At 33.9% G+C, this 15,560-nt stretch overlaps 1 pseudogene; it reads left to right on the top strand.

The window, feature by feature from the left end:
* LOC103605846 overlaps positions 1–10,358 on the top strand; it is an 11,704-nt pseudogene extending 1,346 nt beyond the window's left edge.
* Positions 10,359–15,560: the final 5,202 nt, after the last annotated feature.

The raw sequence follows: 15,560 nt of genomic DNA, 5'->3' as shown, positions 1-15,560 counted from the left end.
AAAAATAAAAAATAAAAAATAAATTATCCAAATTATCTACATACAAAATTATCCAAAGTCGTGAGAATTTTACTGGGCAAGGAATGCAGGTAGACTTATTAACAAGTGAATGGGAAAGGTCACATTATTAGAGAGCATTTTTAAATCAGGACAAATTTTACCTTGTGGCTTGGCAGTGAATTGTGCAAGTGGAGTGGTGATGAAGGTTTTTTTAAGTCAAGGATGTAATGGATATTGAAGCTACATATCCAAACAATCATTGAACTTGATGCTACAAATCCTCTAGGCATATAACATGATTTTGATAAAAACACAGTTGACAAAGAACCCAGTGACATCTAGTTTTCTGGTAGGATAAAGGACGATGTGGCAGAATTTCACAAAGCTAGAGAATAAATACTTTGGCATAAAGGAAAAGAGTAATATTTTTGAAATGGCAAGGATTTGATCTTTACTACCTTATTCCAGCCTTTTGATTTTTTAGGGAGAAATATTTGTTGTTCATGTTATCATTGTGATTTGGGGGCTGTCTTAAGATAAAGACTAGGTGACAAATTACAAAGTCTAAAACACTGGTGGGAAAGGACAGACCCCATAGAGGTGCACCAGTGATGTCAGCCCTGGGAATCACAAAAGCATGTTTACTAGGGCTGATCCCAAAGAAACTTCCCCCACCTCAGAGATTTTTCAGGTGACTGGTTCTCAGTGTAGGCGGAGATATCCAAGTCTTAGGTACTCTAAAATATTTTTAGAATATTATCACTGTTTATTTTTCAGCTTCTAAATTTGCATTTTTGGAAAATGCTCTTCTCAGCAACATGATATATATAGCCAACATACATAAATTAGAACACAAAAGCCAATGCAGCTATTTATTGGGCGGGAAAATCTATTCGATGAGGGGGGAAAAAAGGAATGAAATGATTGTAAATTATATATTTGTGCACAAGAACTTAAGTTGTGAAAAATATGCTATTCCATCAGCAAAACTCATAGCATTTATAGATCAGTAAAACATCTTTGAACATTCTTCAGATATCTGGTTTAGCAAAAACTTGAAAAAGCACTTTTCATGCATTTTTGTGCTTCATAGTAAAGCCTATGAATACTTCACAAAGCAAATTTAATCTTCCTTTTTCTGTATCGTCTATGTCAGGCCCCATCCAGGCTGAATTTGTAGAAAACATTATAATTTCTAAATTATACATTTATTTTGAGAGGAATGATTATGGGATCTCAAGGATGTAGGGGACTTTTAAGGCTAGGAACCCATCTACACAATTGGGCAAACTTTTCTGTGTTTAGAGTTTTTGCTATAACTAACCCCAGTTTCTACCCAAATGCTAGGCCTCCTATTGCCTATGTGAACTACGGGTTTTTACTGCTCCATTACAGTCAGCTGTGGGGTTAGATTGTGCTAAGTTCATTTTGTAGTGATGAGAAAGATGATTGGAGGTGTTATGAGCTGAATTATTTCCCCAAAATTTATATGTTGAAACTCTAATCCTTAGAATCTCAGAATGTTACTATGTTTGGAGACAGATCTTTCAAAGGGTAATTAAGTTAAAATGAGCTAATTAGGATGTACCCTAATTCAGCATGACTGGTGCCCTTATAAAGAGAGGAAATTAGGGCACAAACATGCACAGACACAGGGAGAAGACCGCCATCTACAAGACAAGATGAGAGACCTCACATGAAACCAGCCCTCCAGACACCTTGATCTTGGACTTCCAGTCTCTATTGAGAAGATAAATTTCTTTTGACTAAAACAAAGTCAGTGATATGTTGTTTTGTCAGCCCTAGCAAACCAAAACAGGAGGTAAAAGGAAAACAACACCTAATACATCAGTCCACACTCTTTATAGATCCAGTTTGTAAGACTCTCTTTCTGCTTTACTAGTGACAACCCAGTAATTCTTTCACAGAAGAATGATACAAAGATTCAGAGAGAAGAATCAAAGCTGCTAAAATATCTTTGTGTGTCCTGAAATTCTGACTTTTTGTACTATTTTTGCCCCCATTATTTCAGAAGGAGGGTTTGAAATACAAGCTTAGCATTCCCTGGAGCAAAAAGGGTGGGAAGAAGAAAGAATTTAAATTACCTGCTAATGAGTAAAATTCCTTGGTGTATAAAGCTAAACTTTAAGTTACTAATTCAAAGATTTCCTGTTTAACGTATGATTTCAGAATACACTCCAATTTAGTGTTTAGGGCATTAGGAAAACTCAGAAGCGCAGCTTGAATGCATTCTAATTATAAAGTTAAAAGATTGGATATTGAATTACTTAGTGTGCCACTTACGTACTTTCCAACAATAATAAGTGTTTCAAAATAAGAACCAGCCTTATAAAATTCAAATAGATGATAGTTGGGTTATGTAAATGTGAGTCAACTGCTATTTCCTTATCTGAAAAGCAATATGTAAAAAGAGAGCACATCAAATATGTCTGCAAATGTCAACAACAGAGTAAATCACAGCAATCTTTTGAGCGATTACACAAACAGAAAATGACTTAGTAGTGAACCAAGTAGTTTCTATTGATAAGCTTTTGCAAATTTTTTAAATGGCTAAGCATTTCCTGTAGGTAATTTTTTTTAACCTCTCTATTCCTGTACAATGTGGTAAACATTCTTCAATATTGCCACACAATTAAATTGTGGGAACCTTGATGATCTTGTCATGATGTGACAGGACTGGCCATTTACCAGATGATGATATAAGCATTGGAACTCTTCTGTGACTTGTTCCTACCAAGGAATCCTTGTATCACTGATGATTAAATAGCAAATTACATATACTAATACAAATCAAACAGATGATAGTTGGGTTATGTGAGTCAACTACGATTTCCTTATCTGAAAAGCAATACCTAGAAAGAGAGCACGCCAAATATCTGTCTGCATATGTCAACGATAGAGTTAATCTCAGCAATCGACAGATGCATCTTTTCAGTTGAAAACCTGTCTCGTTAAGACATTTTCTGATCCTTTTGCCTCTCAACTATGTTCCTGAATCCAAGTAGAGTAGGTATTTAAGTGAAGAAACGAAACGAATAGAGAAGGGTAGGAAGGATAGAAGAAATTGAGGACTCCTTTCCATTGACTTCAAAGATTAATCAACAACAATTTATAAAAGTAATTTTCAAAGCTTGTTCTTTCATTTAAAAACCTCTTAGTTTCATATTTTGGCTAAATAAATTTAGGATTGGCTATGAGACATCTCAAGAGTACCTTCAAATAGTTTTGTTGGCAGTTACTTTTGACACTCTGACATACTGTAAAATATTTAATTTCTTTCAAAGCATGTTCTAGTATTTATGACAGGCTTCAAAATAGATTTATTATACTGTTTAATATCACTTTTTTTCAAATATAGGTGATTTTAATTTTATCTTTCTCTTTTACAATTTATGCTTCAAGATGAAATATTATAGTTTTAAAAAATTGACTTGATCAGTAGGGCTAATGGTTTAGCATCCCTCCTTTTGAGAATCTCACTGAAATGAAGTATTTCAGTATGGAATTTGGTTACCTCCTTACTTTCTTGGCCAAAGTTTTTTAACACCTTCCAAGGCCTTGCTTCATACCAAGCTGTAAAAATAAAAGAGGGTCTTAGTTAAGGTGCAAACATGCAACAAAAATTCTGTCAGCATTAAAAAAATAAAAGCAACATTAACAACACAGTAGCAGTTGACACAAACAATATAAATATGTGACTTGTGTCTGTATATTGATGAGTTTAATATCACTTTTTTTCAAATATAGGTGATTTTAATTTTATCTTTCTCTTTTACAATTTGTGCTTCAAGATGAAATATTATAGTTTTAAAAAATTGACTTGATCAGTAGGGCTAATGATTTAGCATCCCTCCTTTTGAGAATCTCACTGAAATGAAGTATTTCAGTATGGAATTTGCTTACCTCCTTACTTTCTCGGCCAAAGTTTTTTAACACCTTCCGAGGCCTTGCTTCATACCAAGCTGTAAAAATAAAAGAAGGTCTTAGTTAAGGTGCAAACATGCAACAAAAACTCTGTCAGCATTAAAAAAATAAAAGCAACATTAACAACACAGTAGCAGTTGACACAAACAATATAAATATGTGACTTGTGTCTGTATATTGATGGAAGCTTGGCTGAAGAGTTTATTTCATTCTCACCTCCTTCTTCAAGTCCTTGGCGACAGACCTGAAGGACCTGAAGCTGTTTCCTTAGAAGCCTTGTTGAAAGGAAAATCAGTTAAACCCTGTTGGTGGAGAGCTTGAGTCAGGGGTGAGAGGAAGAAATGGGACCCTAAGGGGAGAAGAAAATTTTAAAAATCTGAGAAGACTACTGTGAATTAAAGGAAGAAACAACAGGTGCAGAAAGAGGGGATTCCTTGATATCACAGGTGGACAACACCCTAAGGGGAGAAGAAAATTTTAAAAATCTGAGAAGACTACTGTGAATTAAAGGAAGAAAGAACCGGTGCAGAAAGAGGGGATTCCTTGATATCACAGGTGGACAACTCAGTGTAGACTGATGGGGATTCACAGGTGCACTGAGGAAAAACATTAAACACACACACACACAAACAAGAGATGTCTCTACATCATCCTCTGGATTCTGTGTATATGCTCAATCATATAAAGTTGTGTGTTTCACTTATAGAAATAAACTGTGCCTTGCTGCTTCAGTTAGGCCAGAGGGATTACACACAAAAGAAGTATAAAAATAAAAAGAACTTGACGTCAGAGGTAGAAAATAAGAAGTGATAGTCCCCAGAAATAAGAACAGAATGATTTCCAGAAGTGCAAACATATTGGAACAAGTTGATGATAATACCAACAGGCCTAAGGAACCCACAAACACATACAGAGATGACAACATCATAAGAAAGTATTTTTCCATCAGAATCTACAGGTAATTCTACAGTCAGAAGCAGAAGCTCCAAAGGTAAGAAGAAAGAGACTTTCATTTGTGCACCAGTTTAATGCATAGAATACAGAGCCATCCACCCCTCTGCCCTGCAGCCATCTGAGCAGAGTGATCCAGAGACCAGAGCAGCAAAGCAGTGACTTCAGAGCCAGTTTGAGGCAGTAAACGAGTACATTTAGAAGACACAATCATCAAGAGCTTAGTTTCCACAGTCAGAATCACACTTACCACAAATACAGAAAGAAAGTAATATTCTCATTTGGATAAGGATTGTTACTTTGCTTATTAATTTTACTTAAAATTAATTTTAAAATATGAAGTTAATTTTCAAATATGAACAATTAATTTTCATGGAACGTTTAAAGAAAATCAACAGCACTTAAAAGTGTCATCAAAGAAAAATACTAATAGTGTTATAGAAAAACATTTAAAAATTAAGATAACTGTAATCATTATCCAAAGAAATATTTGAGAGTTAAGGTATTCATTTCATTCTTTAGAAAGCACAGGTTGCTAAGACAAAATGTATGTTTTAGGAAAAGATAACTGGTAAAACAAAATCAAACCAAACATTAGTTGAAGATTACAATTGAAATGGCTCAGGATAAAATTAGGGAATTCAAAATCTGAGGAGTGGGATTTTCTCTTAACACATCTGAACAACCCCCCAAATTAGAAAATGTGTGACAAAATGTGATAGATATTAATAGAGATGCAAAAGTTTCACCTACATAAATCAAAAGAAGAGGGCAAGAGAGAAGGGAAGGAACTATAAACCTAAACTGAGAAACTCATGGAATTAATTCTGACTACAATATATTTTGCTTTTATCAGTCACATGAGTAATGCATGGCTAATTTATTCAGCTGTTACTAAAGGCTCGTCATAATTCTAAACAATTTACGTGCAATTTCACATTCAATTTTTACAACCCCTTGTAAGCTAGGTTATCACCATTTTGCAGATGAAGATTCAAAGGTTTCAAAGGGTAATTATCATCTTCAAGTCATTCAGGTAACAAATTGAGCCACTTCCTTGACTCTCAGAATCCTAAAACACTCAGGGATTTGAGTCTTTTTACCTGGACTACGTGTAAATTCCATAGTTGTGGATGCAAATAACTACCAGATGTCCAAATAAACATGGTGTATTGTGTTACGTTATAGTACTTTAGTATGTATCATAATGCATTTTCAAGAAAAAGAACTCAAGTCTCTGAAATATATAAATGTAACACACTAACATACATTTTCAGAATGAACTTTTCTTTTCTAAATGTGGGTTTAATAAAACCTTTATATCTACTATAGCTCTACTTGCCAAAATTGGGAATATTGTGAATCACACAAATATAGCAGTGTCTGTTGTCTTGCTAATGACTGTATAACTACTACTACTGTCAGTGGTAATTCTGAAGTCATACATTCTCTATGAAAAAGCTTTGTTTCACAAGTTTTTATTCAGTTCTCCACATGATTTGGGTTTGACAATTGCAATCTTACTATTCTTTACTCTTTTTGTGTTTTTGACAGTTACATCTTTTTGTTGGTTTTATGGCAAGAAGTTAAACTGGAGAGGCACGATGAATATATTTTACATATTAAAATGTTCTTAATGATATCTTTTTTGTTCTAGGGTTATATTAACATCTCCTTAACTTTCTTTCACTATCCATCCTTTTATTAAACCACAAAAGGTTAGGTTTGGAGTCATTTTGTTTTGTTTTCTTTTAGATGGAAGGAAGAGAATTAAAAGTTAGTTTATAAAGATTCAGCATATTTCAACTATAATAAAGATATTTAATTTTTTCATAGATACTTAATCATTTTTGACTCATTTACAAAAGAGTGAAGGTCCAAGCAGGAAACAAAGTGTATTTCTTGTCTATCAAAATGGATTTTAATAAAAATTACACTTCCCAGAAAAGTGCTTAGATATTAAAGAGCAAATGCCTGTCCAAAAACATGGAGAAACTCTAGATTTTTCTCAAAAGTGTTGTTGGCTAAGTCACAGTGCCTGTATTATGTGAATAGTTTACTTCTTTGTTCCAAATACCAATGACATTACATCATTTCCCCACTTAAAAAGTGAGAGAATGTACATTTGCTCAAAGGGGACTGGAGACTTCAAAGAGGCTTGCAAATGAAACTAGCGTTTTTGTAATACCCATACAAGATACAGTGTTGGGCATTTTATATTTTTAAATCAGATAATACAACATCCTGAGAGGCAGGCATGTTGAATTCTTATTTTACAAATCATAGACCAAATATTCTGTGAGAAACTAAGAGAACCAGTTGGTTAGAACTTTGGTTAATTCGAGAGCTCTGAAACTCATGTTTACCCCAACTCATTCAAAAGCACCTGACATTTTTTGTTTGCTTTGGTTTTGTTTTTGCAAAAATGAAAAACTATGCCAGAAAATTTCTTTTGGGGAAAAAAAATAAGTAAATAAACTATCTTGATTGTAGATAGAATACTCCTGCTTTTTATAGATTGGGTGAGTCTCTCCTATGCAATCAGACTCTATCAGTGCTTCATGAGCACAAGCTTAACAGGGCATAAATGCAAGAGTTGGATGGAAAGTAAGTGGGAGAACTGTTATTGACAGTCTTAACAAGCTCTGATCAATTGATTTATGTAAAAAATCCAATTAGGCCTGGCTGACCAGAGCTCTGTTGACATCAGAGTCGGGTCAGATTGTGAATAGTTTCCTGTTAGGATCTCCCTTGGCTAAGGGAATTGCTCAGCATTTAAACCCCCTTTGGTTTAAATCCTATAATAAATATCCTGCCATTGTTTGTCCATGTATATTAAAAGCCACATGCATGAAAAAGCATAACAATAATCATTTAATTGTGTTTCCATACACATATGAATAAAAATAAAGTGTGTTAATTTTTTCTTAATCAAATGTTTCTGAACAAATTTAAGTCTAATTCCATGGAAAAAGCCTAAAACTAAAACTTCCACTGGTCTTCATTTCCTGTTTTGTCATCAGAACTCCATAAAACTTCACATAGTTATTTTTAAATTATTTAGCATAGTGGTTAAAAAAAATACTCCTCACTAATTCTAAATTAAATCCTATTTAAGTAGATTTTTTTTTTCTATTTTTGGGTATATGGTTTTGATGCACATTCCTAATAAAACTCTATGTCATAAACTACTAAGTTAACGGACACCAGATGGGCATATTAACTAGCCTCTTTTAACTTGATTCTGGTGGTTTTTGGCCCCTTGGCATTAGTGATGGCTGAGTTTGTTTGATGAAGAATGTCATCATCCTACTAAGTTAACGGACACCAGATGGGCATATTAACTAGCCTCTTTTAACTTGATTCTGGTGTTTTTTGGCCCCTTGGCATTAGTGATGGCTGAGTTTGTTTGATGAAGAATGTCATCATATTCGTTTTCCACACAGGCTCAGAACAGCTTTTATATTTCAAACTCAAATTTATAATATTCATGTCCTATAATTCTAGTGGGCTTGGTCAAACACAAACCTAACATTAATCAATTTTGATGTGTCCCCCTATAACATTAAGATTAAGTATTTAATAGCAGAAGGTAGTGAAACCACGAGAACATTATATGACATCCTTAGATTTTATACAGCTGGGATATAAGACAGAAATAATACATCAGTTTCTTGTCCCCAGGTCAGTTCACTTTCCAGTGTTCCATATTTGACACTACATTCACCTATTTTTTATTTTGGTCTGCCAAATGTATATTTTCTTTACATGTTTAAAAGAGCAACTGAGCAGAGTTCATTGCTTTCTGGAATGGATACCATTGTATTTTGTAGCATATAATCACTTTCTTCTACATCTGTTTTTTTTATTCAGATTTAAACTTGAGTATTTATTTATTTGATAGTAACCAATACAGTGCTTGTCTCAGGTATATAGTTAATATGTATTTCTTCACTAATTTAATGAGTAATATGTCCAAGAGATACATGCTATGTATAAATGTGTATTTATTTATTACAGCCCAAAAGAGAGTAAAGTACATTGAGAATAGAAGACAAGGCATTTAAAATTTTTCTTTATAGCAGACACATAGGGCTGTACCCCAGATCAGCTCTCAAATATTTGCTGAAGGAACAAACAACTGAATAACACATTATTACATATGACATTTACTATGGTTTCAATGTTTGCACTTTCCAAAACTCATGTTGAAATTTAATTGCCATTGCAATGGTATTGAGGTAGTGGAGTGAGGTATTGAGGTCGAACCCTTAAGAAGTAATTAGGCCATGAGGGTTCTGCCCTCACAAATGGAATAATACTGTTATCTTACAAAAAGGCAACTTTAGCCTCTCTCTCTCTCTCTCTCTCCCCTGCCCCCATCTTTGCATTTCCACTGTGTGATGTGATGCCTTCTGCCACTTTACAACACAGCAAGAATTCCCTTCTCAGACTCCAGCAGCTTGGTCTTGGACTTCCCAGACTGCTGAAGTGTGAGAAATAAGTTTTTGTTGATCATAAACATAAATTAGTTAGTGGCATTCTACTACAGCAGCACAAAACGGACTAAGACAATATTCATCGTCTACAAATGATCAAAAATATTTCGGAAAATTGCATTGTGTGAAAAAATTACTTGACCCTGACTGTCATATCAATCTGTTATCCAGACTTTGTTTTGAAAATTTTCTTCTTCTGTAGGATCTTATTTATAAAACAGGTTTCAGAAATATGAAGTATTATTCTAATGGTCCCCTGAAAGTAGTAGAAGACCCTCTGGGCTTTCCGCAGTGGCCCACCTCCTGCAGCTTCTCTGTCTTTTCCTCTGCTCAGCCGTCAGATCTCTCCTCCTCAGACTGCACTCAGTCCTCTCACTGGCCAGGATGGGGACTGCACCCAAGTGCTATGATTAGTAATGATGAACAGGGTTACGACCTAGAATTATTCTGTATACCTATCGTTACATGGATGATTTGGAAAAGATATTTATTCCTCATCTATTAATTATAGCCAGAACTAAATGACTTGCTAGGGAGGTGATGAAGGAGATGGGGGACTATCACACTGTAGCCTTCTGTGTGCTCCAAGGCTATAAATTCTTTGTTGGCCTGCTGGATTACACCAAAGCACTGAATAGAAATGGTGATAGGTCCATTCCTATGACTGTAGATTTTATCAGAGTCAACAGCTACTGTAATGGCCAGTCAACAGGGGACATAAAAGTAATCAGTGAAGATGACCTCTCAACATTAACTAGAAAGAATGCCTTGATTGTTGAAAGTATAACTGGCACCAGCAAAACAATGCAAACATTGTTTTTCTTGGTCAAGGTCAAGAGGTATAATCCAAAGATGATCAATGTTGCAAACTTGATGAAAAGGACCTCTCAAAAAGTGTTGGATATAGGCCAGACTCATGTTTATATCATTAAGGAAACTGGAAAAGCAAAATGCAAAATCTGAGATAAGAGTTCAAGTTGAATTTAGAAACATCTGGAGTCCTATGGACATTGCCAGTAAAATTATCAAATGTTTTAGTTCTGTGGCTATCTGCTTAGTAAAGCTTTTTTGCATGTAACTTCAAGAATTTTATCTGTTTTATATTTTGGAGAAGTCAGTCGCTGTATTCCTGAACACTTCATTTGCACCAGGAGCCTATAGACTATAAGTTCCCTTTGGGGATTGTTGTTTAGCTTGTGAGTGAAAAAAACTCTTTAAACCATACCACTGTTGAATGGGAATACTGAAATTGTATCTGTAAGAAACACGTAAAAAGAAAATATATTTGTTTTTTAATTGGTATTTTAATTTTTGCATATTCAGGAAAAATCAAAAGTAACTGAACATTGTTAATTACACTACCATGTGTTTAGAAAAGTAATAAGCAGTCAGTTTTCACATCAATGATAGCATCTAAGAGTTTTTTTCTGTCATATAAACCTACATCCTGGAATTATTTTAGTAGGTTTTCAGTAGTGTCGGCTATATTTTCCTGCCTCTCCAGGTTATTTTCAGTGAATCTTTGTCAACAGTTTATTTTAAATGCAAATAAATAAATTTCAAAAAAAAATTAAAAAGAATTGCACAAAGAATTGGAAATTGTTCAGGAATAGGGTTTGTACAATGATGAAATATAAAATAGTAGAGCTGTGCACATAAGCATGTGAGATTTCTTCAGAAGAAGAAACTTCATGAACCATATAAACCTATTTATCAAATCAATTGCATGAAACCTTTGGCTTAGTTACAGCAAAGGGGCTTTCATCATATTTATTGAAAATCTCTCAGAGACTAATAGACCAAAACATAGGACAAAGCATTGCGCTCTTCGTGACCAAAGAAATGGACCAAAAGTAACAGTAAAATCATGGACTGTAGGTGGTAGGGTATTCAAAAATAGAAAGAGGGGAGTGCGGGGGGAAATTATTTGCTCCCAAGGAAACTTCACAAATCACGAGTTCTTTCCAAACTAGTGTGAATAACTAACGTCAAATGATGGATTATCCTCCTGTGAATTGTGAATAATAACTTCTGAGTCATTTTCAAATTACCAGGAAAATAGTCACTGGATCTTCAGCACAAATCAAAACACAACTGAAGCTAAAGGGGGAAAAAAAGTCAGAATGTTAAAAAGCAGAACAGAAATACACTGCTAAGAGATAGTAAAAAAATAACAATGCATACCAAATATTTTATTAAACATTCCCCCCAATATTCCTTCAAATCAATTTTGTTGCTAAGTAATATACTAGTATAGTTTATGGCATGGACCATGTTTTCCGAACATTATTAATGGTTCTATTACATGGGACATAGTCGAAAACCTTTCCATAAAATTAGCAAGTATTGCAAAAGTTCCAAAATTCCTAAAATAAATTATTTTACATGCTTGGTCTCACAAAAAAATTATACCTATTTGTTATGAACCACAATCAGAAAGGAAGAATTCTGGCTAAGGAAACATTTTGAAAGATTCTGTTGTTGTTGTTTGGTTAGATTTTGCATTTAAGTTCTTGATATGGGCACTCCAGACTCAAAAATATCATCTGCATTATAATCCCTGGTTTATCTAGCTCTAACAAACAGAGCTAAAAGGATGCTTTTATTTGGACTCCATTGAAACGAAGAGCTGGTTAAGTATAGCAACAAATACAACAAATAAAATACTAAATACGTGTATGTGTATGTGTAATTTTTCATGCCATGGTCTGAATGCTGTGTCCTCGCAAAATCCATTTGTTGAAACCTAACCCCCAAAGTGATGGTATTGAGAAGCAAGGCCTTTGGGGTGGATGATTAGGTCATGAGAGTGGAACCCTCATGAATAGAATTAGTGCCCTTATAAAAGAGACACCAGAGAACTGCCTTGCCCCTCATAGCAAGAAGGTACCATCTATGAACAAACCAGACAGTGGACCCTCCCCAGACACTGTACCTGCCAGCACCTTGATGTGGGACTTCCCAGTCTCTAGAACTGTGAAAAATAAATTTCTCTTTTTTTGTGAGCTACCCAGCTTATAATATTTTGTTACAGCAGCCAGAATGGACTAAGGCAACTGATACATTAACCTAACAATATACAGCCTTGGGAATCCACATAAAATTTATTCCACATCTTCAGTGACTGATATTAATCTGATTTTTCAAAGATTATGTTATGGAAAGATGTTTATATAAGGGAAACCTAACAATATACAGCCTTGGGAATCCACATAAAATTTATTCCACATCTTCAGTGACTGATAGTAATCTGATTTTTCAAAGATTATGTTATGGAAAGATGTTTATATAAGGGAAGGGGTCCTGACTTTCACTTAGGAAAGACATATTTAAACATAACTCTCATCCACTTACAAAGCTGGTTTTGTTACAGTTAGAGTGAGGCTGTGAACACAAACATTTGAACTCAATGAAGTCACATTAATAAAATTTATATGTTTATACAAAATGAAGCAATAAAATCACCTGGAAGACCAGAAACTTTTGGGTCACCTGCAGCAGCTCGAATAGCCTCCTGCCCAGCTGAGGGAATTCCAAAGTACCCTCTGTCAATGTGTTTACACCCCATTTGTACAGCTTGAGACATGAACTCATGATTAAATGAAGTGGCCTTTCTCTAGAGGAGGGCCAGACAGCTGGCAGGGTCAATCTGCCTCTGACTTCAAACTCAAGGCCTCTTCTCTCTCAAATTCTATTCATCTACTTTTGTACCAACTATTACATTCAGATGGACTATAGTGCATTTCATAACAGCCAGGAAAAGATAATAAACAATAAACTAAATAAAGTGTCTATCTGTTAAAAATCAGAATTCTTACCTAGTAGAATTAATTTAAATCCTTAGGTAAAAAAGAGATGTGTAATCTTCTCTGGTCCATTTAAGATTTCTCTCTTGTTTTCTTTAAAATGCTTTCAGCAATTGCTTGTCTTTTCTGTGATTTGGGGATCAAAGAAATGATTATTTCTTTAAACCAAAGAGTCTGATCTTTAATGTTTCAAATTTTATTTTCTAAATACAGTATTCCTCTAATTGTATTACTAGAGAAGAAAGCTCCCTCTAATTTGCCCAGAAAAGAAAATGTTTTTTGCTCTGTATGTGTAATCTTGCAACTTTGTGACTCTATGAGCCCGATCCTTGTTGCCTGTGCTTTTTGCCTACATGTAAAAATGTGAGGCAGATTTTAAATTCCTTTCATTTCAAGGGAATAATATAATTTTCAGATGGGGCCTTAGAACCTAATCTACTCATGAGCACAAGTATGGTTATTACCTGTTAAACCTTATGAGTATGTTTCCTGATTGCCATAGTTTTTTGTTTTGCAATTTCCATAGGACAGTGGTACCTAGATTTGGGGGAATTTTGAACCATTTAGAAAAATGAGAAGCCATAAAGTTGCTCTTTTTCCAAGTTAGTATATTAAAAACAAAACCAAAAGTGATTTATTTGTCACCAAATGTCATAAAAGAAATATTAAAAATATAGAAATACAAAGTTCAGTATAATGGCAGTTTTTCAAAGTATATTTAGTTTTTAAAAGCACTCTCTACATCACTTTTATTGCCCTATCTCTGATGGATCTCTATGGATTGGCACTTTTTCTAAATCAGTCAGGAATTTGGGGACCATGATCTTGGCATCTTGTATATGCAATCTGTGAATAGTGAATGATTTGCACATGCGGCATTAAAAATATGCTGCATTACTTGGCATCATTTATTTAATTTAATTATTGCATAGGATCTGTTTTTACATTCTATGTCATACCTGTAATTTTTAGAAAATTAAGCAAGCCATTGTTTAATAGTTTTTACTTTTTCTGTTGCTTAACAAACGCCACTATCCTCTCATTTTGGGAAATGTGACTTTTCATGATACTATTTTTAAGAGAATTAATATAAATTTAACAAAATTACTCAGAGTAACTTCTCTTAATGATTCATTAAGTAAGTAAATTCAGGGAAGAAATAATTAGAGATTTGCAATTTATACAAAGATTTATAACTAAAACTACTTATTTAAATAATAAACTACTTCATTGGGAACACACATTGAGAGACATGTCCAAACTTTGATCTTTTTCATGCCCAAGGGGTAGCCACTTCTATTGCTTTCTTATAGATACTTTTAGTTTTCTTTTTACAGACATAAGCAATATTTATGTTACATAGTTTATATGTTAATCTTTCGCACACAAAACTAACAGCTGTAGACCTTATGTGCCTTGCTTTTTTCACTAATAAAAATATCTTGAAAAATTTTCCATATCATTACATAGACAATAACTTTATTCTCTCTTTTCAACGTTTATTGAAGTATAACAACCTTAAAGAAGTATAGGTTTACATATTTCACACAGATGAAGTCATCAGTTTGATTTTATTGTTTGACAATATGTATTAAACAACTTTATGTAACAATATATCATTCAGATTAATGTTCACAGACTGTTTTATTTATCAATCTGGAAGAGATATTTTAAAAATACTATGGTAGGAAGGTTTCAATTTATTTATTGTTTAAGGGGGGAAACCATCACTCATTACAATTATTTTACATTTCCTGTAAACCCTTATTAAACATATGCTGGAAGCAGCGATTCAGGAGTTATGTAGATCTTACCAGTAATGATGAGTAGGCACAGATAAATGTACTGTATGTTTTTTTGAAAAATGGAAATAACTAAGACAAACTAAGTTCAAATGTTTTAAAATCCTATGTCATTTTATTTAGACAAATGATTTAACGTTTACTCAGAACACAAACCCTATTTACAAAGCCATTTCACATTTATTATTTATTTATTATTCATGTGTTTCACATTAACAGTCCAGAAATCGCATATAGTAGACACATAGCAGGAAGGATAACTGCTTAGACATTAGGAGTTTAGTTTGTGTCTGACAGAGCTTACTTTTACAAAAGACTGACACAATAGTGTTAGTTTTTTGAAATAATAAACAAAATTGACAAGCCATTAGCTAGACCAACCAAGAAAAAAACAGAAAAGACTAAAATAAATAAAATCAGTAATGAAAAAGTAGACATCAAAATTGATACCACAGAAAAAATATATATATTAAAATAAAAAATAAATTTAAAAAAAAAAAAAAAGGGCCAGCCTGGTGGTGCACTGCTACAGTGCGCCGCTTGGGAGCACGGTGGCG

The sequence above is a fragment of the Galeopterus variegatus genome, unplaced genomic scaffold (genome assembly GCF_000696425.1).
Source record: "Galeopterus variegatus unplaced genomic scaffold, G_variegatus-3.0.2 Scaffold6119, whole genome shotgun sequence".
Lineage (NCBI taxonomy): Eukaryota > Metazoa > Chordata > Mammalia > Dermoptera > Cynocephalidae > Galeopterus > Galeopterus variegatus.
The sequence above is the reverse complement of the archived record's forward strand: the minus strand, read 5'-3'. Positions and strand labels throughout refer to the sequence as shown.